Below are 23,514 nucleotides of genomic sequence, written 5' to 3'. Positions count from 1 at the left end.
TCATCTAATCCCAATATTTTCAGAATTCTTTGGCAAGACTTGTATCATAACGTATTACACTATTGCTGAAGTAACTGAGACAGGGAACACTCTGGTTCTCAAAACTTCCCAACAGTTTGTGCGGTTTTGTTAGGAACAAATTCTGAAAATGTTTCTGTGCCCATTATTTACTTCCATTTTGCTCTGAATTTCTACCTGTCTCATAGTTGGATTCCCTCCATTTTTTTTTCAGCAAGCCACTTATCCTCTCAGTCATTTCTGCTGCTTGTCCCTTCTCTCTTAGTCTCCAGCAAGTCTGAAGCTCTCCCTGGTTCACTGCATGGGTTGTATTTCATTACGGCTGGCACATTATCTGCAGCAACCATCATTAAAAAGGCTGCTGCATTATCACTAGAAAGGGAGCAACATTTCAACAGCTTTGTGTGGCAAATGCACTGGGGGAGGGTTTCTGCTGCCTCTTGCCAAGTTCTCATTGCTCCACTTTCCCCATTGGTTCTACTGCTGTGTAGTTCAGGTTCTGAACTTATCTCAGGTTTCCTCTGATTTGCTCTCATTAGGAAGGCATTCAGGCAGCATTATTTTCCCTTCAAGCTGGGGAATTTGTTCCAGGTCACTGCTGAGCTGTAGACAGTGACCTTGAATATGTAAGCTGTAATGATATGAATGACTGCCCAACTGGTTGCCAAACTTTTTGTGTGGGATCCCTCATTCCCACCCCAATGGCTCCCCACTCACCTGGGTGGAAATAGAATAATACGTATATAGGAAACAGAAAGGTGTACATGAGAAATTGGAATTGTTCCTCATCTCCCAGCATACGTTTAGTAATATATCTTGGGCAAGCCTCCACTCAACAGAAGTGTTTGGGCCTTGAAAACTACAGAATAGCTGTGCTATACATCCAGCTGTTGTCAGTTCGATGTGTTCATGTAGATAGCAGCCATGTGAATATGCCTAGAGTTCTTAGATGTTAATCCAGTGGGTTTTAAAGAAAAAAATCCTTGAAGCACCAGATCTACCAAAAGTTAAGATCATATCTCAGATGTGTCACAGCCTAATTCAGAGGGGAGACATCTGTTTTAAAGCAAACATCTGTTTCTAGCTATCCGCACTCAAGCCATGCTGTCATCCTCTTCTAAACCCAAATCAAAGTGCTGCTATCTTAAAAGTGGTAAATTTGCACTCACACATTATGGATTAAGAAGGGTGTAGTTTGAAAGTAAAATCTTTCACCTCTACCATGCACCCCTCCTGAGTATTCTTGGTTACACCACTCACAGCCCTTCTTGATCCAACAACCTACAGAAAATAACCACAAGACAGCAAGAGAAACTGCAAACACCATCCACTGCACTGTTGCAAGTAATGTGAGGGGACATGAAAAAGTAATGTGGGAGACATCATTGGCTGGAGAGCTGGAGACTGCTTTGGAAGAGGAAAGAGCAAGAAGCATTACAAAACTCTTCAGCCATGACTTATCCCACGTAATATTGAACAACTGAACCTCTCCTGCCTAAAGAGAAGCGCTGCTGCTACACAAACACAAGCAACTGATTTAGAAATAGAGTTCTTATGACACTCTGTACGCCGTACACATGAAAGGAAAATCTACCCTAGAGGGCAATTCAGAACAAGAGACTAACCCTGGAGAAATAAGGCCTCAGGATGGTGCCTAAACTGAGATGCAAGCAGTCCGGAATTTTCTCCCTTTTGTGGTTGAACTTAGATCAACACAATCCATCCTCATTCCTCTCCTCAGTCTCTGAGGTTCCTCTGAACCCCTCCTGAAGATGTTAGGAACTTGTGTGAGGGAGCTGAATCATGAATATGTAACCTATTGACCAATGTAGCTGAATGTTTTTACTTTAGCACTTCCGTTATCATAGCTAAAACTATTGTTCTAACCTGCCTTTTCTTGGAAGACACGCATACTATGAAAACTCCAAGATTCCTTGCCAGCGGTAAAGCAACCTCCCTTGCTTACCTCAATCAACTGACCACTGAAAACAGCCCAACCAAGAAAGTGTTATTTCACAATTAGCTGTGCTCAGTTTCACTTTTTAATAATCACTACCTTTCAGAGAGCTAAGCTTCCACAGTTCCAAGGGTTCCCCAAAAGAAAGCAGTATGAAGCATGTTGCAGCTGTTTCTCTGCAGCATTTCTTTCCCTCTAAAAGTGTTCTCAAGTTAATTCTGACGAGGTTTGAAAGGAGTAGGCTTGTGCTCCACGCTGAAAACGTTTTCAATTTGACAGCTCTGTCGGTGTGGGGGAGGGAGAAAGATCAGTGATATCTTTAAGTTATGCAATAAAAAGTTAGTTGTCTTCTTTGAATGCAGATTTCTATTGAAGTTTTAAATAGTCCTATTCACTAAGGAAAGGACTGGAAAGATGGTTAACATAAGTAAGCTGAAGAAGCCTGCTGCTGTTCCTGTAAATAAAGCTGACCTTCTGGAGTAGTGGCAGAGGGTGCTGACCTTGTTTTTCCCCCTTGCACTAGCAACTGCATATCCTTACATGAGTATCGCATTACCAGCCAAACAGCCATCTTTCACATACGCCAGCACAGAGTAGTACACAGCACCAGCCTTCACTAAAAGGGAACTCGCCTGCTTTCGGAAAGACTCAGGAGACTCAAGCTTATGCCAAGCTGACTAAAACTTTCCCAAGGGATGGACAACAGATTCCTAGGATTTAAAAAGCAAAAAGCATCACTGGCTTTGAAACACGTTCCAGAAATCATAGGCTGTAAAAAATCTGATACTGTAACTGCAGAAGGCTTGTTGTGGATGACATGCTTCTACCTTCTTTCAAGTAGTCCTATGCCACTGTTGTAATGAGAAGGTGTGCTTGTAACACTTTAAAGAAAACCAGCCATTGAGAAGTCTCAAAAGCTCACAAGTTTAATTTATTTCTCTTTAACCTTCTCCCATCACCCAGTAAATTGCTTCCCATTTACCAAAAGGCAACTACTTCAAGCGGTTTCTTTTCTCCTTCCCAAAGGTTTAGAATATAGAGGTAGTACTCCAGAAGGCAATGGGACTCTCTCTACATGGATTTGTGTCAACTCCATCAGTGCAGTATCAAAACTTGAATCCATCACATGGATGAGCTTTTCCCACACTGTGCTTCAGTGAAGCAGTGTCACATTTTACAAACTTCAAGATAGCCAAGATTATGTGATCTGCCAAAATCACAGATTAATTTTGTGGCTGAGGTACTGCATTTGACCTTCAAGTCCAAGCCTTCTCTCTTGTGCTAGCAATATATATATATATATAATGTATATATTATATATATTATGTATATATTTTATATACATATTATATTAAATATAATATTTTTCTATTCTTCTACTCCTCTACAGTCCACTGAAATTAACTGTCTCTTTTTCCTCACTACTAGGAAAAAGCACAAACAGATAGCAATGACAACATGTTCTATTCCAGCAGGAATACTGCAGATCCAGTGAGGAGTCTGACCACTTTTCCCATCACTTCCACTTATCTCTTTGCCCTAAGATCACAAGAAGAGAAGTCCAGAAACAGCTGTAGAAGTCCTAGATTATAAAAGCAGCTTTCATTTTCCAGACTCCTATAGAAGCAGTAAAGAGACCACTGCAGGACCACCGCAGGCAAATAAGTGAGCTTGACTGAGTGCCTGGGACCAGTGCTTCCCACAGGTAGGACTCCAAAGAAACTGGTCAGAGCCCGCACCAGATAGTAAGCCTAGATCAGAGGTAGAGGAGAATCACTCTCCAACCAGATGCACAGACTCAGCTGAAACCTCCTGCCTTGATAAACCGCGACAGCCCCTGACTGCTGTGGTGAGCACCTTGGACTTCCACAGTGGTCATAACTATGACAGTAATAGGGATATTAGCTGATGGATTTGTGAGAGGAAAACGTTTTACCCCCACCAGGTTTACTGCAGGTCTGGTAGAAAAAGAACAGAGACATTTGGAGGAGAATGGTATATTCTCTTTCATAACTAAGAGTGATATATTTTTAGACTTTAAAAACTATATTCTGCATGTCAATCTTTCAGATTCTTTTTCTATTTCAAATGAAGTCATTTCATTTCTAAAGTTTTATGAGTTACTTCTGTTAACTTCTTTTCCCCTTACCTTCCTTTTCTTTTATCCAGTAGCATATTATATGCGGCATTAACCACATTGAAGTAAGTGGTAAAATGTACACATTTCTTTGTATTTATTTGTTAAAACATTACTCCTGAGCCCTACAGCTATAACCTTTCTTTTTGCTTAGTAATCAACACCTTTGATACTTTCCATTTTCAGCATTATTAGTCCCCAAATTTCCAGTCTGTCAAACAACAGAAAAGCACTTAAGAACCTCCAGATGCATCAGAGCTACAATACTAGAAAAATCTGTAATTATTTAGAATTCAACAATTTGTAGCACATTATTTTGTGAATAAATCTAGGAGTACTTTCAGTGTGGAAATAATGCACTGAACTCTGAGCCATGCAACATAACTTCCAAATTGGGCCTTGCTGAGTGGGGGTTGGACCAGCTGACCTTCAGTTCCTTTTATATTCAATCTCAATGATTACAATTTCATCTGAATAACCAAATAATTGCTGCAGATTTTTCAGGTTTTCTCAGTATTCTTTTTTCCTGCTTGGAAGAACACTTGGGGAGGGAGAATTTTTTCTCTGAAGTGTCCATGTAATGGCCCTGTAATCACCACCTGTGCTCTGAGTCAGAAAACATCCCAACAATTCACCATTTTCTAGACAGAACAATGAGAAAGTAAGAATTATAATTCTAAAAAGCATCCAAGATATTTTTCATCCATTTGCACCCCTCCAAGAAGCTTTTGAAATACAGAGCAATAAAGGTCGAGTTGCTTTCAGTACACCTCGCTTGCCTTTCCTTTGTGAGAATGCTCTGCCAGTGAGTAACTCTTAAACTGCCCTGATGTGATCTATGGGGATTGAAAGGGACCTTAGGAAGACTGCTGCTGTGTGACAGAAAGAAATAAGGACCCATCCCTTTACACACCTTTGACAGCCTCTAATTCTCCTTCCAATCATAGCCCCTTCTATTAACCTGCTTTGAGTCAGTTAATCGGGAAAAGTGCCATCACCCAGGCTCCTTGGAGTGCAGGAGCGTGCCTGAGGACATGCTGCAGCCTTGACACCAAACCCACGGTCACCAGGACACCCAGCACCCGGTCTGCTCCCACAAGGTGGTGGATTGACTCAGAACTCATGGCGCAGCGTGAGCAACCACTGAGCCAGAGCTCTAGCTGTGGCGCACGCAGCCCTCTCACGCCGCATGTCCACAACCTGACGTCATGCTGCCCACACCACTGGGCACACAGTCTGAGAGGATTAAATTTGCACATGGCAGGGTGGGAAGGGAAAGATGTGGGACTTTCCTTATGTGAGAAGCACAACAAAGGCATTTAAATGAATGTTCTATTTTACAGTCAGTAAAGAAGAAATGTATACGAGAAAGCACAGCTTAAAAAAAAAAGATTAAATCATTTATTTCTCCCAATAAAACCAGAAGAAATAATTATCCCCTTTCAGCGTCAGGAATTCAGACAATTCCAGAATGTCTTCGTCAAAGAGAAGTTTAACTTTCTGAATTCTTAGAATCAAAACTGAAAAAAAAAAAAATCACTGAAAATCCAAAAATGGTAGTGACAGAAAAAGAGTCAATTTTACAGTATTTACTTAATTCAGGTTTATATATTAATAGGCTGAAGAATTATTAGAAGAACAGAAGCTTTGTTCTTATTTCTTCTTCCTTTTCTAAGATTCGGTTAATAAGCTAATAAGATAATAATAATAAGCTAATAAGCAAAACAGCTCAGTGACCACCTGTGCTACTTTAATTCTTGGTCTGCTTCATAGTGGGGTTTGGGCCCAGGCCAGCTAACATGATGCTTGGGCACATTTTGGGGTATAGCATGCACCTGGACCATTCTCAGTGAGAAGTATGGACAAAACTGCAGCATATTTGGCTTCATCTGCCCCACAGAGTCCTCCAGCACTATCTAGCAGAAGCTTTCCCCTTCAGCATCTCCTCATGCCACAGCCCAGGGCATGCAACACCCCACTTCAGCTTTCTGCTATAAAACCATCAGGCTCCAACATGGATCAAAGTGCCTGAAGTCACATGAGAAGAGATCCTCCTTAAAACCACCACTCAGACACTAATCTTAATGCCTTGGGGCCAGAGTCATACCAGTTTTGGGGCCTAGTGCTATATAACACAGTCCATGTAACCTCATGGTGGTCTGCGACACTTGTATCAGGGCCAGAGAACTAGCCGCAGAGATGCTAGTTCTGGTTTTTAAATGTAATTATGAGTACAGAGGGAACCTCTGTCAAGCCTTTAATAAATCTTACTCTTAATATGGCTCCAGGCTTAATTATCACCAACTCATGTGTCTAGGATTTCTTCATGCATAAGGGATATCATCTAATACATTGATTAAAAAGAAAAGAGTACTCCTCCCTCAATTTATTAACTCATTTCCAATAACAATAAATTTAATACAGAATAAAAGTCTCCACAGAAGATTCTATAGAGGTATCATGAACCCTATTACAGAATAGTATGAAAGAGGCTAAACGAAGGCACATTTCAGAAGAAATTTCCCAGTTTCTACAATATCCGTAAACCTGTACGTCATATAAACTTATCACCATAGTCTGAGGTCTTCTGCTTAGTTTTACTTAGTCTGCCATCCACAGGGACAAAATTTCACAGGCTGAGCCCAATTATCATACCTCCTATAAAGCTTTGTGAAAGATTTCAGAGTATCTAAATAAGTAATAAAGGTCAGAGAGAACTAATACAGGCTGTATAAATAAAAAAAGAAAAAAAGAAAATTAAGACATCTGCAGTGATTGTTAACTGTAAGCAGTGCAATCTAATGCTTTCACCAAATGGCAGCAATGATGATAAAATCTGCCCACAAAAAAGCTAAGTCCCTTTTTAAGGTCTAGATATAGTTAGAATGGACGGCACCTAAGCTGTCAGTATTAGTGGAGGAAGAGGATAACAAAACTATCTGGAAACAGGAAAAACTGGAATAACTAACTTGGACTGACAATGATTAGAAGCAGAAGGAGAGAAGATTTTTATTCCCTATATCTGCAAGTCTACATATTTATAGAGCAAATTGTTTTAGACATTGTTGCAGAAAGTATTTGCAAATGAAAGGAAGCATCAAATTTTAAAGTACATGTTTTTAGGTATATTTTATTATACCAACTTGAAGACAAGTTTCTTTTAACACATTTACTTTAAAAATCTCTTCCCAATGTAGCAAATGTAACTGAATTTTGTTTATGAACCAAAAGCTACATTTTTGAGACTCCATGTATTCAACTGCAACGTGAGAGATCTTTGCTAACATCTGTCAACCCTATCCACTCGATCTCATTTAGTCAATAGTTTTGGTAGGGTTTATTGTTCAATGGTCCAGAAAGTGACTGTGTAAAAATATTGTGTAAAATTACATCTTCTCCTTGCATATGTTCACACTCAAAATAAAACTAATCTGCTTTACTGGCAGAAAGCAAGTTTCTACTCCTAGCAGTCCTGAAAAAGCATTTTTATCCTGTTATTTGCACTGAGAATATCACCAACTAATTACACAATTATCTAGCATTGCAAAAGGACACAATTACTTTCCAGAGTTCTGCTGAAGGTAGGCAGGAAATTAAGATTATTTTTGTGTGTGCACATAAACCTATTAAGCTCCATGAAAGCAGAAAGACAACAGCAACCCATACCCGTATTTTTAATGTTGAGTATCTCAAATAACTAACAGTTCTAGTTTGGAGCTGTTATCAAAGACAAGTATGTCTGCAAAACATCAGATGCAGTTCACAAGTAATTTTTGGAGACAGAAATCCAAATAGGCAAAACCCTATATTCTATGAATACAATTCAAACAGCATCATCTGGAAAAAGTATATATATATAACGTGTGTGTGTATATATATTTTTTATATATATAAAAATAATACTCTGAAAGCAAACTTTACTTCATGGTTTACAATATTAAATAAAAGAAAATGCATTTTAAACTCCTGAATTTGCATTTCCTTACGCAAAAAGCATGCAATTAATTTTAGTATTTGATTAAATTAGTTGTGTTCTGATTCAATAATAAATTTTTGGATATTCAGCTATACCTCCTACCTCCAGACAATTGTGTTGCACAGGCAGTTTTTATGCCAGAAATAAACATTTAGCATTTGTTTTACAAATATAACAAGTGAAGGAAAAATAAATATTTACCTAATGAAGACTGATATTTGCTTCATGTGGAAAAAACAGCCTGCTATCAAAAGCCCCTGTACTAATGACAATAATTATACAATAAAATCCAAGTAGAACGTAGTCAGTGGCACATAAACTCTTGTGAGATAATACCACCTCTCCAAATGTCATTCTTTTAAAACAGTTTGCAAAATTAGGTGGAATTCTGAGTTCTACATTTTAGCACCTTTGTTACAAGTGAAAAATAGTGCACAACTTTTATTAAGCCAGTTTAACTAACTGAGCTATTTGATGTCTTGTTTGAAATAAAATGGAATAAACAGTACTATCACACATTAGCTCCCCCATTTTCTGTTGGGAATGCTTTATGATGAGATTACATAAAATCTGTACTTTAGAAACTCAGAGAAGTACTTTAATCAGTCACTCTATACCTTTGACAAACCTGAATATATCTTTCTTCAACAATGCAGCCCCTTCAAATCAGCCCTTCCCAGCAGATTTCTACTGCCCACACCTTCCAAAGTAGGCCCCTACTTAAAATAGAAAAAACAAAACTTAGTGCTTCTGAGGTAAAATTAAAAAAAAGGAATCAGAAATAAAAGACAAGAAGAAAAATGTGGTTTAGGATTTTATACATCACAGAGCAGCTTTCTGATATTCTCAGGCCCTCAAAGTAAAAGCCCCACTTGCGGTTCATGTGCTGCATCTGAAGCGTCACCTGCTCCAGACTCAAAGTCAAAATGGTTTGTATTTGTCTTTTTTTAATGGCCCCACCAGCTTTATTTTTTTCCATTTCCTGTTTGCCTCCTTCTCTTCTGCAATGCACTGCCATATACATTTGTATTCTCTCATTTCTCAACTGAAACGTTCAAATTTCAGGGCAGTCTACTGTTCAGGGAAATGTACTGACAGGGTGCCCAAATAATTTCAAACTTTCTCTGCATGATTAAAACCTTAAGAGATTTCAATCCAAAGTATAACTCTATTACATAGTAAAATACCTGTGGAAGCTATCTTCTAACTCTTCTCAAACAGTGAAGAATTTGATCAAGTAGTGACTAAGTCAGACTGAGAAAATTTTTGTACTTGGTTATTTTGCAGACAGGCCACTCTACATAAACCATTTGAAAAACTAACTTTCCTTTAGAAAAATCCAGTGATTCCCTATCAGTAGTATGTAACCAGTCTGCTGCTACAAAACACTTATTAAGCATTCATAAACTCTTAGCTCCAGAGCCATCAGGTGCTCAATACCTGGGAAACTGCTAATCTATGCAGGTTCAGATCTGTTTAGGATACTGAAGATCACACCAAAAAAGGAATTTCCAAAGACTTTGATGTTTGTTTAAAAATGTGATCCTTACAAAAGACAGCTCTGATTACTGTAATCTTCCAGCGGAGACTGGGTAACATCTGAACAAATAGACTTTTGCAAAATTTACCTTTACTCGTTCACAGTACAGATGGATGAGCGAGTTTCCAAATGCATTGTATAATAAATCTGGAAAAAGAGCTAAGCCTTGATCCATGTTACAGAATTCCATCCCCTATATTAAAAATTATATCCTGATATATTTTTCTATTATTACATTGTGTCAAATTCTCAGATTTGAATACCTTCCAATGCTTGAATTCTTGTCCCAGACCTGAATTTCAATGCACAGCTGGTCACAACCCAGTGTCAATTTGACTCAGAGTATCCATTCAAGTTTCAGAGGTACTGTATCTTTAAAGATTAAAAAAAAAAAAAAAAACCTTTTGTTATCAATGGTATGAAATCCAGAAGAAAGCATAAATGTTGTTATTAATCTTATTGTGATCAAATTTCTTCTACTGAGCAATAGCAGTGGAGAAGACCGTACAAGTACCGATAAAGAACTACTAGCATTTCCTACCGTTAGGCACATATGCAATCTTGGAATTGTCATCTTACTAAAGAAAGATATACCTAAAGAATTCCACATAATCTAATTTTTCTTTGCTTAACATCCACTATTAGTCAGAAATTTTCAGGCATTTGTTTCCTGTTCTTGCTTCCATTCAAAAAAAAGACTGTAAGCATCTGAGAGGAAAAAAACATAAACCATAAAGGGAAAGAGACTGGACAGCCCAAGAAAGGAGTTTTAGCTTAGAAGAAAAAAAAAAAAACCACAACAAAACCCTACAAGCATTAACTCCTTTCAGTGCATTCCCTGTTGCTTCTACCAAGCTTCTGGCACTTCTGAGCATGTCCCAGTAAAACCTACAACAGATCTGGCAGCACTTCATTCTCTTGTGGCAGCAGCTTTTTCTACCAGGAAATGAAAGATTGAAACATTTTACAGTTATCTTGTTTGCATTTTCTGAAAATTAAATGCTTAATTTTAATAAACACAGCATTTGGAATTTATTACTGATTCCTTTTAGGTTTTAATATTATAAAATGTTCAAAATCTTTCATGGAGCATTTTGTCAAAACAAGCTCCCGAAGAGACAAACAAGCCAACAGGAAACAGGACACATTTTCATCAGAATTTTCAAACCCACCTTATTTTCCATAGAAAATAGGCATTTCAAATTAGCGAAATATAGTGGGAAGACTGTTTACTGAACTGAAAACTCAATCTCAATCAAGTTTTCACAGCAAAGATGGTTTTGCAATACAAAATCTTACCAAGATGTGGAGTATACTCCACCATTTAATACCTGTAAAGCAGTTCTGAATGTCTTTCTGAGGAGCCACAGCAGCACAAATTAAAGTTACTCACTTGAGACAGGAATCAGAAAAATCTGTCTTTGCCTCATGCGAAAAATTGGATTAAGGTATCGCTCTGATTATTTAGCATTAACAATGAGGGATGACAGTACAAATATTTCCCTTTATTTTCAGATAAATGAGTCACACATTAGGAAAAGAAATGCATAAAAACTGCTGAAGACTCCTCACAGTAGTTTTTAAACTGTGGGGGATGGATCTATGGGCCAATTTGAAGGGGCCCACAAAAGCAAATATCATGACAAAGGAGTCTGCAGCTCTACTTAATTTGGGACTTTTAAGGACATTCAAGTATATTTGAAAGTCACTGATTCCAACTGTAGTAACAGACACCATATTTCTTCATGAGACAAAGTAACACTCAGGTTTTTATAGCTCAGAGATCTAGCATCCAGCACAAGGTTCAACAAGACTGTTCCCTTGCTCTGCTAACGGTATGGCCACTCATTTATCTATCTCAGAAAGTTATGTGCCTGTATCATCGTGTTTGCCGAAGGTTTTCCCAGGGGTGGCTGCCACATTTTCGTTAGCAGACATAAATATATCTTGTTCATGTTCTTCCGACCCGCACCCCCCCACCCCGAAATAAAGCTGCTTTTGAACAAGACAGCTATACAATATCTTAGCATGGGAATAGGCTGTCCAGAGGGGTTGTGCTGTCACCGGATAGAACCCTGAGCAACCTGGCTTCACCTCAGAGCTGACCCCGCATTGAACAGGAAGTTGGACTAGGGACCTACTTAAGTCCTTCACACCTAAAGTATCCCTGTGATGCTACAAAAAGGCATCAAAGACACGTAGCCAGCTTTCATTTCACTGCTTTCATTCCATTCAGGTATCCCTAGAATGTTTTGCTATTTACTTTTTAAACTTATGTTTTTTGAGGCCTTAGAGCACATTCACATCATATTTGCATGTGTTTCTATATAAACAGAAGGGTTTCCAAAAAAACCCTTTTTCTTTATTTTTTTTAAAGAATGGGATGGAAAATGTCATGGAAATTTTTGATTCCAGGAAGCCTTCAGAAAAGTCAAGTTATCAAGTCCTGCAGAAGAAACCTCCACAGCTGGTAAAACATTGGTGCAGAGAAATCTAGAGGCAGGTTGTATCTCATCCACGCAATTACATCCATGTTGCTTTTCGAAACAGGCTAAAACTTCCACTAAGAAATTGCTGGGAAATTTGTTTGCAAATTGATTTGAAAAGTTCAGTGGAAACAAAAATGGAATAGCAGGCTTCTGTGCATTTGTTCTCCTCGCATTTTCCTACCCTTTCAATTTTCAGGCCAAAAGAGCAAATTCTTAGTTATTACAGAATTTGATACTTCTAAAGAAGGAACACATACAATTGAAATACAGCATCAGAACCAGGCAACTACATAAACACTTATCAGAAATCCTTGTACTTTAACCGCCTCACCCTGCATTTACAGCACAAAAGATTCAAGAAGCTATTTTGTTTGTTTGCCATCTATTAGAGAATGAATACAGGCTTCTCATAATGTTGGTGATTTGCTAAATGTCCCTGTGAAGCACAAAAGCCTGCTGTCCAGTTTGCATGCCTGTGAGTACTGCAGCCCTGTGGAATAAGGCACAAGCTGCCATTTTGCAGCACTCTGGTGCTGATTTAAAAGCCTTCTCATATAAATTTCTTTTGTTTGTTATCTATATAAACTTTGCTTTCTCCTTTTACAGACTACCTAAAGATACTTCTTTTTGAGGCAGCTTGTGAGTCTTCATTTCTCCACATGGTAATATACCCACGTATTTCCTACTCTGCTTATTTTGACTTAATGGTCAAGCAGCTTGCTGAACTCACACCTGTCAACTGGTTTTGATGTGCAATATTCATCCTCAAATGCTCATTTCTTTCATTTCTGTCCAAGTTTCTCTCTAATGTATCATAAACAGTCTGGTTATTTTACAAGTTGGAACATCAACTGCACAGCCCTACTGACCTGCTCTCTCGCTTTCTCTCATTTTGTGTTTTAAACCCACTGCTGAAGCACAGTCTGTATCACTACTGCAGTATGCTTGCCTTGCTTCTTTTGGATTGCTATGAAGTAATACTTCACTGGTTGTTAAAACAGGTCGCGCTTCACAGCATGGACTACGTCTCACCTACTTCCTGCAGTATCCTGTTTCTTGTTTTACTTGGTAAAGCCATGTATTTTTCTATTTCTACATTATTTCTCTCTCTCTCTTTTTTTTTTTTTTTTTACATAAATGTCAGCAGTAATGGAAGCGTTGGTGCTGGCAGTGCAGAGACAACAAGAGCAATGACCAAGTACCATTTTGCTTTTGCTGGCCCCTTCCAGCACCTCCTGGCTGTCCTGAACAGCTGACCTGGGGGGCAGCTGAAGTGCCCATGGCTCCAGTTGCACTTCTCAGCCCTCCCAAGGACAAAAGGGGTCAAGGGGCCATGGTACTTCTCCTGCTGAGAAGGGCTCACAGTGCTGAATTAAGACAAAAACCATTTTGGCAACAAACTGTCAAAGCACCTTAGTGTGAGAGCAGCATTTAGTGGCAGTTTACTAGGCCAGATTTAGATAATTAAGCCACCTATGACGGGAGAGGCAAGAGTCAGAGATCACACAATACATGTTCCCTTATTGGCTCCAAAACCTATACAGCCCTCTCTTCTTCTTACCACTTGGCGCAAGTAAAAAGAAAATCTTCCCTTGTAACAGTAAAAGATTGTCTTCTCTGGGAACCAGCTTCAGCAAACTGGAGGCACCTGGGCGATGACAATAGCCTTACTAAATATCTCTCCCCAACCCAAGAGATATACATTTGGTCCCTGTTGGTCTCCTCCTAGGACAATAGAAGTTTCTGACTGGCATTTCTACATTGCAAGGTGCTGTGATTTGAAGCATTTTCTTTAGCTGACCTTAGTATCTTTGCTGCCTACCCCCACTCTTTGGAACACAGGAGGAGCCCTTAAAACCCCCCTTTCCCAGACAACAGTATTTTCTTTCCCCCTTAGAGGCCAAACGTTATGGCGGATCTGTAGCAGGATCCCTGACGTTCGCAGCAGTGCCTCTTAGGATGGAGAGGGTTTCAGTTTACGTCTAGCTGGTACTCCAGATTTAATCGAAGGTAGCTGGTGGCACTTGAACTGCATCTCTGGAATCCTGCCCACTTTGGTGGCAAACAGAGATGTGGCAAGGACACAGATACGGGTCTGTCAATCGATGCTCATTGTGTGAACAGCTACAAGGCAGGGAGTTTGGGGAGGCAGTGAGGGGAGAAGAACCACCTCATCCAAACAAAAGGTGCGTGCTGACGTTAATCTGCAGTAATGAAGCCTGCACAGAGGCTGTGCTCTGAGTCACCCAGATCCGCAGTGAGCACAGAGAAAGCTCATGAATCAAACCACCCCACCATAATGAAGGGAAGCAGTGTGGACAGGGGGAGGGGAGAAGGGCAAGACAGGGCTTGCATCAGACCTACAGCCTCCACGCTGCCCCTGCCACCCCCTGGGCACTCTCACCGGGACCCAAAGCCCTGTCCGGAGGCCTGGTGGAAAAAAAGCACATCAGGGTGGAAGAGCAAGTGCTGGAGGTCCTTGATGCTGTACAGCCCTCCTGTCACTGCAGCAAGTGCCTGGCAGCAGAAGAGGGCTCTGTCGGTGGGTCAAGTCTCATTTAGGTGCATGTGTGTAAGATCAGAGCAGAAGCAGCCAGCTAGGGATAATGGGCCCTAAACACTATTTCTGCAGCTTCACCAATGCACAAAACACCAAATGGCGTTAACACATACATCTTAACCGATTTACCATGGCAACTCTGCATGGGCAAAGACTGCCTTCCCCTCCGGTCAGCTCAAGACTGACAGAGAGGACAGGTGAGTCACTGCTTCAGTTCTTTTGTATAATCAAACCTAAATCTAGCTTTAGAAGCATTCAGAGAAGAAAAGACCACCCTCCTCCGTAACATGTACACTAACCAGCACCCACATGCATCTGGCCTTAACCAAACAAGAGGGTTTTTACTACACCTACAACTATGACCTGCTTTTCCATTGGCTGGGTTCTCCATTTGTGTGCTCCAGTGGCTGGGCGATGAGTGGTGTGATGTGGCAATTCCAGTGCTGGAGCAATTATACACCTCTTCACTCACACATAATCCTTGGTCACTGCAGGGTAGGCCAGGAATGAAAGCCAGGAGACTGCAACAAAGGCTGCAGGCTTTCCAGGCTGGCAGGAGCAAAGGCCTCCATCTCAGAGCCCAGATACTTAGGTGCTCTTTGAGGGAGAAAACAGATTAAGCTCATGGGAGATGCATTCAAAGCCCACATGCCCCGCAGAACTGGTGTGTAGTGCAGAGCAAACCAGTTCTTAATAGGGACTGCAGTCAGGTTTTTCTTTTGTATTTCTATTATTTCCTTTTTGTGGGAGGGGAAAGCAGGCTATCTCACCAACTGGTACAGAGGGACTGGCTATGCAAGCTCCATAGCAAAGCACAGCATGGCCATCAAAACGGTGCACCTTGGGAGCAGGAGAAAAAAGCACCATAAACTCTGAGCTGCTGTTTCTAGGGGAGGACCTCAAAGCTCAATAAATGATACACTTTCTTAGGGAAACTATCAGGAAGGAAAAGGATCTCTCCTGTGTGAATGCAGTGCTTTGTCTAATGCTCATCTGGAAGATGAGTGGGCTTTGCAATGACAAGCAAGCATAAAAACCTTGTCCTGGGGATGTTCACTTGATAGATTTAAGTTTACTAGCACTTTCAGGAGAGACAAGCACGAAGAAAACAGGCACGATAAAACACTCAAGTGCTTACAGAGAAGAGAGTTGTTAAGACAGTGCCAGAAGACAACTATGTGCATGTGAGATCAAAGGGCTCCAGTAATTTTAAAAGGGTCTTTCTCAGGCAGGACAGAAGTTATAGTTGCTCAAGGAAAAGAATCAAAATGATAGGGCATGTAAGCCAACTTCAGTTATCTTCACAGCACAGCAGAGCATTAGGAGGAGCTATTCACATACACTTTTTGTCTTAAAATGTCAGGTCTCAGTGCATCATTTCAAGTATAAAAATAAATTATACCATGCAGCCATCACTTGAAGTTCAATCTATTCTGCAGACCGACATGGCTTCACTCTGCCCAGTCCTGACCTTACTAGAAGATGCTTGGCTCTTATTCTAAGATCTCGCAAAAACCCATACATCCTTCCTCTCAGGCATGTCTATTAACTGGGGCTCAGTGGCTCATTAACTGCTACTACACAGCTTTCAATCCTAACAAGCTCATGTCTGCCCCAAAGATACTGCAGGACGGATGGGTCCTCTTCACTTCAGGTCCCGCTATACGTAAGAGGAATAACTGCAGGTGCCTAAAATTAGCTGGACCTGATGGATCAAGAGAACTGTTATGAAGGGTGGATTTATACCTATAGGCCAAGGTAAATGAACATTAAGTTTAGGCTAAAGAGAAGTGAAAGGCACATAGCCTTGCACCTGACAAACATGCCATTCAGACTGTGAAACTAACCGCAGCTGAAATTGATAAAGGTTTCCCATATCTAAAAACTTCTGCAAGAGATCAAAACTGTTTCCTACAAGTTTAACTGTGATGGTTTGCCCAAATTTTGACACTCAGATGGAGGGAAATGTAATTATGCTGCACTGACTTAATAAGGAGATCAAGTATTCAGAAAGCAAAGGTAGTCAGTGCCATCTTCCTGGGCTCAAAATCCTTATCAGCCTGAAGGTAATTGTGCTATTCCTCCTACAGAGTCCCATTTTTTTACTTGGAAAATTCACACTCTCTACCTGCTTCTGCACTGAAGCTTTGAAACAGAAACCTCTAATCTTGCGGGCTAGAGAGGGCCTGCAGCTGTCACTCAAGCCTGTTTGCAGCCACCAGGTTTTGTCACAGCTTTGGAGCTGAAAAAGAAGAGAAGGGAAACCAAAGCAAACATCCAAATCTGATTTCAGGAGCTTACTGGGAACTTGTTTGCTTGTCACAATCTGAAAGTGAAACTGCAAACCAGGGGCAACAGGACGATCAGCTGAACTGTTGCCACTAGTTTCTTTTGAGCTTTTAGTCATTACGTATTTGGTAATTTCACATCAGTAGTCCATTAATAAAATGACATTTCAGCATTGCTACAACAGCTCTGCGACAACAGCAAGGCACCCTGCGGACCACAGCTTTGTCAGTACAGGGAAAAAAAAACCCTACAGCTATAGTAAAATAACTTTCCTCTCTAGCTTTTTTCCTGGTACCACTGTTAAGATGCTTGACTTGGAGCTTGTCCTCCTCCCTGTGCACAGGAGAGTTAAAAGGTAAGGAAACAGTCACCTGGCTGCAGCCTGGCTAGGAGGGGCCAGGTTTCCTCCACCGGCAGTGTGAAAGAATAAGCACCAGACCAGCGAAATGCTAGTTGCAAAGGAGATGCTATGCACTGTAGTTTTAGCTGTGAATACCGGAGCCCTGTCAATACATTGACTTCACATTGCTGGCATTCAAACAGTTAAACACAACTGTGAACTCTGGAAGCTTTCCCACTCCTTGCTGAAGCTTCTCCCTAGTACACTGGTAACTGGTAAACAGATGGTACAACAGATACAGTGTCAGCTCCCTCCTTGTTGGAAATGCAGCTCTCCAACATTTAGTCAACCTGCCCGCAGTGAGAAGCGACTGAATTATAAGTAAAAACATGCCTGTATTTCCCTTTTGGTTTTAACTACTGCACATATACAGTCTGTGCCTTTTGCATCTCTGAGTCAAAAATTCATTTTTTTCAAGATAGTCTTCTCTCTGTAACTTTTCCATCCTGGCTGATGTGGCAAAAGGTAGTAAAGACTCCCCCATTTTCAACCTCCTACAACCAGCCTAGGATAAACAGTCAGTCAGACTGGCAGCTTTTTCGTCCTCAAAGCCGCATCCAAGGAATAATATGGATGCTGCAACTAGTGTCATGAACTCCAACACTCACGAACCAGCAAGACTGCCAGAAACATCTGGCACTGTCTTGAAGAAAAGTTTTCAGTTTGTTTCTAGTTGGGCTTCCTCCGTACCTCACTGTCATCTCCGACTTCCCTCCAACTGTTCCCAGCAGCTTCACCAAAATTCGGCTCCTTGATAAACACCTCTTGCAACCTCCACCAACTCCTTTTCTCTCTCCCATGACTCCCCACCTTGTATTTCCCAAGCTGTACCCACGTTTATCAGCCTGCCCTGTCCTCTCATAACAAGGCTCATTCCTTTTCCCTCCACATAAGGCTTTCCTGTTCATTAGTTCTGCACTTCCCTCATCGCCTGCTTCCCCCAAAGCTCTGCCCTGAAGCCAAAGAAAATTCGCATCTTGTTCCGAATCCTGCACTACTAGCAGAGCATACATTTTCTCTTACAAACGCCTTATATCAAGAAGTAACTATTATTTGGGACAACTTGCCAAGCAAATCTCCATTTTCTTCATGTACCTGGCTTTTTAAACATCACTTGACATGGATAAAATGCACAAGGCTTTCAACAGGCTCTGTTATTTTTGCCAGCAATACATACAGCAACATTTGGGGACTTTTTAGTTCCAGGCTGAGTCAATGTATTATGGAAAACAGACCTACCTACAGTTACCTAGAGTCTGCTTAACCATGGGGTTCAAGTGACACTGTAAAACCACTCCGCAGGATCACCTCAAATTCAGCAAGGCCTGCTGGTAACTTTTCCCCCCTTATAAATCACATTTGCCTAACCATTGTTTACCATATCGCATGAAAAAAAGAAGAAAAAGGGAACAGCTTTATTTATTGAACAAGATTAAGACCCTTATTAAGGCCAAGATTTAAGCATACAATTAAGTCAGGAAAATAACAATTATGGTTTTTCTGCTTTCTCTCCTATTTCCCCATCATAAATGGATGCTCTCTGTCCTGTGAGCTCTGTCAACAAGTACGTATGAACCAAAAGCTTTGTTATTTTCAAATTGCTGGTCCAGTGCTAAGTTCAGCAGCTCAGCCTCACTCTTCTACTGTGATAAATACTGTAAGTATTTATAGCTAGTTTCACACAAGTGAACTGTGCCCCCCAAACGGTAAAGTTGTTATTCTCTGCTTGGGTGCCTAAAGCTTGGTTCCTTCTCCAGAGAGGCCAAATGCATGTAAACCCCCCCACACACACACTCGGAGGGCTGCACCTCTGCAAAGTAAACAGCATTCATGTGAAAGCCTAAATACCAGTCCAAGTACATGTCTTTAGGCACCTGAGTCTGGAAATGTTGGTCTCAGTGAACAGACACTGCTTGCAGTATGAATCACACTACAGAGCATGGCTAGGACAGAGGAGGTACCGATTCTTTATTTAACTCTCTCAACAATACTACTACTTATCTTAGCTACAGTAATACACTCAAACATATTGTAATCATTTATGTGAAATTTTTTAGGAATGGCATCACCTGCCAAGAGACAAAAAACAAACCAAACAATCCTACACAAAAATAGATAAAGGCTTCACGGCCCAGCACAAAAGCAGTCCTTGGAGCTCACCACGTTTGGATCCAAGGACCACCAATGGGTTTCCTTAGCCACAAAGGAGAGACAGAGCCCCAGCAGCAGGCTGCTAGCAACACCACAATGCCAATCCTATTTCTTTTTTGAGATTTTTCTCACCTAGCACCTCTTCTACCTGTATTCAGATGAGTAAGTATTTGAGCATGAATTAGCATCATTGTGGGTACAGTCTCCACTCCCCTGCTGCCCATGTATCCCTTGTTCACCCACTCTGATGAGGTAGGAGTGTGCCAGAGCTGACACTCCATTCAGGCTATCCTTCATAATCCCTTTGTCAGTATGACAGAGGGAACATCTTTTCACCTTCTTCAGTTCCTTTTCTTCTCCCAGCCGATACAAACCAGGAGGAAATTATGTCAGCCAGCAGAAACTCTTTGAAAAGATCCTGGTAACAGCAGAGGTAGGGCTGCTCTCTTAAGCTTAAGCCCATGTGCATGAAACCTGGTCCATGGCCAGAAGTGGTTCACTGAAATGGCAGCCATCAGACGGTCCTCCGGCTAAGGATGTACCAATTATAAAACACATTTGCGAGGGAAAAATTAGCAAATCTAAAGTTGAGCCTAGTTTTAGGGGTTTTTTTTCAGTTTGACCTGGCAGCTCCCATTTTGTCCTTGGCCTTCCTTTCTGAGACACCAGTTTCCTCTTTCCCTTGCGTCTGTGAAGGACAACCTCAGCAGAGAGCAGAGAAGCATTTAGAAAGTATTTACATAAACCGCTTTGCAGCCAGAAGCTCTCTGAAGACTGCAGGAGGACGGACTATTTGAACGATACCATCGGTTTGCCAGGTCTGACAAGGCAACACAACCGCTTGGACGTGACTGTGTTTGTTTGTCTCGCTGGTAGCACAACCCTGGATCTTGCTGTCACATGCCTTTGAGCATTTCAGGCCAGGGAATGTCTCTCAACAATGTTGGTAAATTCTTATCTGTATTACAGTTGCAGAGGTGACGCGTGCAGACGTAATGCTGAGCAAATCCAAGCCAAGCGGTAACCCTGGTAATATGGAGGGGGATGGGGAGAACAGCAGCAGCCAGCTGGGAGCTGATCAAGATGCCTCATGCACAGCCCTTTGCCTTCTACAGCTGCTAGGGCTCAAGCTAGGACCTGTAGTGAGCAAGACAGGTTACGAACACACAGAAGAAAGACAATCACTGCCTGAAAACACTGCTTCTATCCTTGATGCTGCAAAATCGCATTTCTTTCAACTCCTTTTTCTTGATCTGCACTACTCACCGCTGCTACAGTGGCGCTTGATTTGTATTTAGGGTGAGCTGGTATATGGGACAAAAAATGCGCATGTGAAAAACACGCCCTTTGTGTTCATTTCAAAACTTGCCAACCAGTTGTCATGGTGGCCTTTATTTACATTGTCCCTAAGGGCCACGGCATGTTTCACCGGTAGGAAGATCCTTCTCTCAGATTACTAGGACACAGTGATGTCAGCTGAGCACACTTGCCACAAACAGGAGGCAAAACCATTAGCATAAACCCCAGCAAAAGGCCCTTAGACAAATTTGTCTCAGCTTGGGCTTGCCCCAAGCTACCAGATCAGCTGAATACTTTCCGCAGGCCAGCTAATGTGCAGTACTCTTCCAGCTGTGGTAACTCAGTGATACGCCTGAGCCCAGTCAGGACTGGGGTGAAATACCTCAGCCCTTTCACAATAAGCACAAAACCCACATGAGTAGTCTACAGTTACTTTTTCTCCTCTTAACTAGCTTTGGTTTCCCCCATCTACATACTGCTCCTTGACCTCTAAAGATCTGAGGCGTGGAAGTCACCACTGAGAAACCTGTAAAACCTATCTTCATTTAGCAGTGAAGACAGAGTTTATAACAGCAAGTGGAGAGTAAAGCCAGACTTTATTTTTCTTTTTATACAGCTAAAATTAGCCAAAACTGATAATTTCAGAGAAAAGGAAGGAGTGGGACAAATACAGAACTATTCCCATTTCAGGTCATTTCTAGTGAAAATGTTTGACCAGAAGTAGTAGGAAAAATGGTTTAAACAATGTAATGTATTTCAACATTTTCTAACCACAATCATTCATTTCAGAAATGCTGAAATGTTTCATTTCCACATTATTACACATGTCAATGTTTTGCTATAACACAGAATTTTTTAACTGACTCAAATTTAAGAACAGGAAAAGAAGCTAAAAATACTAAATAGATTGAAAACTGAATTTTTCATGCTTATACAAAACATTTAGAATCCCCACTGTGCCATTTTTTAATCTGCCAACTAATCCAGGAAATCCCAGATTTCACTCCAGCAACACTGGTTGTGGGAACATCGTATCTCATGCACTAGTCTGTCTACTGAAGTTTTGAATTGAAGATGGACTCAAAGGGTCTGTTGACTTCTGTCCCTTGGGTAATGTCACCTCGCCTTGAACAAGCAAAGCCAGCAGAACAACAAACAGTGGGGTCTTTACCTGTTCACCTTAGGTGAAAGTTTAGGAACCCATTTCACTCCTACTGGTGTGGATGTTTGCACTTCACAATAAAATGCTCCCAAATCCAAATGCAAACTGGTTTAGAGCAGTGCTCACTTCATGCATCTCTGGAGAACTAGTCTGAGAAAGCTCCTCTGGGGTTTTCAACCAAAAGAGACAAACTACAGCATTTAGTAACACTTAGCTGCTATGTCTGGGCAAAGGACTTTTTGCCAGCTGGGATCCACCAGGAATTATTACCGTCAATTTTCTCCTCAAGGAATAGGCAGTTTAGGGGCTAGAAAAATCTGCACTCCCTATCTAATCACCTATGCAGCCCTGTGCAAAGCAGGCAGTAGATAATACAAAATGAAACAGAACAGTTTTCATTTTCCTGAGCAACTAAAGCGCAGTTTTAAGCATGTAATAGGCATTTTGCCTTTATGTTTTCTGCTCATTAATGGCAAAGTATGACTGCCTTGATACCCTCTGGGCACTAAAGTTTAGACTTCCATTACCAAGTTGATTAGCAGTGAGAGATACACGGTATGTTGCATTACGAAAGAGATCATAAATCTGTGCTGTTGGGAGCTACTGTATGTGAGCTGTATGTCTGTTTCTAAATTACAGATTCTTACTGTAGATAATCTAATCAAAACGCTAACAAAACCCTTTCCATGTGATCACAGAAAAACCATTGCACATTAAGAAACACAAATGATAAGCAACAGATACTCTAAATGTCCTATTGTGCACATTAGAAAGACATTGAAGAAGATACTTGTATTCTGAGGTGAGCAACAGCAAAATCCCCAGACATGACTGCAATGAAGAAATCACAGTCTAACACTCACTGAAGCTGGTGTTAGTATCTCGAGTAGCTCGAGTTTTGGTTGTCAATCAGCCCCTTCTTCATCTACACTTATTCTGAGCAAGCTACACAAAGACATATGTTAACAACTGCTGAGCACCCAAAGAAAACCCCCTCAAAGTCAATGCTGCAAGCTCCATTCCAGGAAACATTAAAAATTACGGAAGAGTAGAAAACATACTGAGAGGGTAAGAACACAAACCAAATAGTCCAGAAGAGAGCATGGCTGGGTTTCTTAACTCCTTGTGCCTTACCACAACTAGCCTCTCAAGCCTATGGACCTCTTCAATTAAGTCTCATTATGGTAATTAGGGTAAATCAGAGTAAAGCTGCTGATACTGGACACTCAAAGAGCACAAAGCACATCAGCAGCCTGCTGATCACAACAATTCGCAATTTTCATGTCCTTGCTTGTGTGGGTTTTATTTGGGGGTTTTGTGTTTGGGGTTTTTTTTCTGGGTTTTGGTTGAGGTTTGTTTTTCTTTTGGTTTGGGTTTGTTGGTTTGGTTTTTTTTTCCATTTTTTTTTTTTGTTTGTTTGCTTGTTTTGGTTTGGTTTTGGGGTTTTGGTTTTGTTTTTTTTTTTTTAAATGTCTGTTAATCAGTTTTCCCCATTTCCCTGTACCACATATATTCGTCCTCTGGGTTCTTATTTCT

General features: G+C 40.9%; 1 protein-coding gene across 1 annotated transcript in view; it reads right to left on the bottom strand.

The window, feature by feature from the left end:
• Positions 1–23,514, bottom strand: part of PDE10A (phosphodiesterase 10A) — a 336,032-nt gene that overhangs the window by 266,702 nt on the left and 45,816 nt on the right. The window lies entirely within an intron of this gene.

This window comes from Lathamus discolor, chromosome 5, assembly GCF_037157495.1.
Source record: "Lathamus discolor isolate bLatDis1 chromosome 5, bLatDis1.hap1, whole genome shotgun sequence".
In the NCBI taxonomy this organism is placed as follows: domain Eukaryota; kingdom Metazoa; phylum Chordata; class Aves; order Psittaciformes; family Psittacidae; genus Lathamus; species Lathamus discolor.
This window is presented reverse-complemented; position numbering and strand designations above follow the sequence as displayed.